Here is a 2,154-nt window from a genome sequence, read left to right as displayed (position 1 = left end):
CAAATTTTTTCTCACTCTCTCATTAAGAGACTTTTGATACAGCCACCCGCTCTAGCGGAACCCTCGAAGGGAGAGGGGCGCGAGGAAAAGTGTAATGCGTACGTGCATGACCCTAAGTTTTTGTTCCTTCCCTCTCTAAGATAGACAGTCTCTTCTACTAGAATGTAACAGAAATTCATGTAAAAAAGTACCTCTCGTTTCCTGACAGAGAGGCTCAGGCTGTCGCGTCTCTTTTCCTATCGTCTATATCTTTGTCTCTATAAAATTCTGCTACAGTGTATCTGTCAGCGAGTTTGCGTGTAATAATGCCCCAACCTCCTCTCTCCCCCCCCCCTCCTCCCCCCCCCTCTCCGTGTGTGTGTGTGTGTGTGAATGTTTGGGGGACGGGTGGGGGGGGGGGGTGGCGTGGGGAGATCATACTCAAGTCGAGAGTCACTGTTACAGTGTTGGAACAACACAACAAAAAGGCGTTTCGTCGGCTTTTCCCTTGAACAGAGTTTGCTAACAGAACATTTTTTTTGTAAAGCCGTGGCGAAAAAAAGGCGTTTTGTCAGCGAACTCTTAAAAAAAGGCGTTGTGTCAGCGTAACCATTTAAAAAAGGCGTTCTTCCGAAATTTGAATGTTAATTTGTTCAAAAGCTAGGCACAGTTTCACTTTTATTTTTTCGAACAAGTAGGGTAACAGGTCAGACTATCGATTTATCAAGTATAAAATGTTCGCTCCAAAATGAAAAAAAAGGCGTTTTGGCAGCTTACGGCAGAATACAGCCCACTAAATTATGTGGCCGTTTACAGAACTGCAATTTTTATAATTATATCAACGAAAATTAATGAATCACATTTTTCTCCCTGATGTTGCAAAAAAGTCCCCAAAACTGTCGGGTAGACAAAAAGAAGATAAAACTGTTAATGCAATTTACAGCCTCATAAAGAGAAATTCTTTACAAAATGAACTCTAACGAAGAGGGGAAGTGTCTTCTAAAGTCCAGAGACAAAGAAAACTTAACAAACAATTCCCACCAGTGTATCATTCTCCTCTAAATGTGCAAAGTGTGATTTTCAGGATCTGAGAGACAAAAAGAGCAATGTAATGAAAGATGATCTTTCAGTCATTCACAGGGTATAGAAGTTGGCATGATACAAATCAAGTTCTCAACCCCTCCCCCAGCTCAATTAAAAAAACAACCCAACATACACTTTCAAAAAATTAGAGAAAGGAGGATAGAAAGAAAGAGAATACGCAAATGAAGGAGTATGATTTCATAAAATGTATACTTTTTGTTGTATTGCCTTGTTAGAGCCACAGTGCACAGAGTGAGACAGACATGCTCTTCCCTTGTTGAGAAAACTCAATGAAGATAGTCGGCGTTTTCTTTGATACAAACGGCTTTTTGTATAATAATAATAATAATAATATTAATAATAATAATAATAATAATAATAATAATAATAATAATAATAATAATAATAATAATAATAATAATAATAATATTAATAATAATAATAATAATAATTATTATTTTTTTTTTTTTTATGTATCCAACTTCACTCAAACCATTGCTGGGATAGCGGTGCTTTTGTGTGGCTTTCTACTTTCATTTCTTTCTAAGTATTACTTTTTTTCAGGCCTTTGAATGGCCACCATCTTCTTCTTCTTCTTCTTCTTCTTCTTCTTCTTCTTCTTCTTCTTCTTCTTCTTCTTCTTCTTCTTCTTCTTCTTCTTCTTTTTCTTCTTCTTCTTCTTCTTCTTCTTCTTCTTCTTCTTCTTCTTCTTCTTCTTCTTCTTCTTCTTCTTCTTCTTCTTCTTCTTCTTCTTCTTCTTCTTCTTCTTCTTCTTCTTCTTTTTCTTCTTCTTCTTCTTTTTCTTCTTCTTCTTCTTCTTCTTCTTCTTCTTCTTCTTCTTCTTCTTCTTCTTCTTCTTCTTCTTCTTCTTCTTCTTCTTCTTCTTCTTCTTCTTCTTCTTCTTCTTCTTCTTCTTCTTCTTCTTCTTCTTCTTCTTCTTCTTCTTCTTCTTCTTCTACTACTACTACTACAACTACTACTACTACTACCACTGCTACTACTACTGCATTAATAATAAATCTGATGACGATGATGATGATGATATAATGATAATAATAATAATAATAATAATAATAATAATAATAATAATAA

The sequence above is a fragment of the Aplysia californica genome, unplaced genomic scaffold (genome assembly GCF_000002075.1).
Source record: "Aplysia californica isolate F4 #8 unplaced genomic scaffold, AplCal3.0 scaffold00141, whole genome shotgun sequence".
In the NCBI taxonomy this organism is placed as follows: domain Eukaryota; kingdom Metazoa; phylum Mollusca; class Gastropoda; order Aplysiida; family Aplysiidae; genus Aplysia; species Aplysia californica.
Note: the sequence above shows the minus strand (reverse complement) of the source record.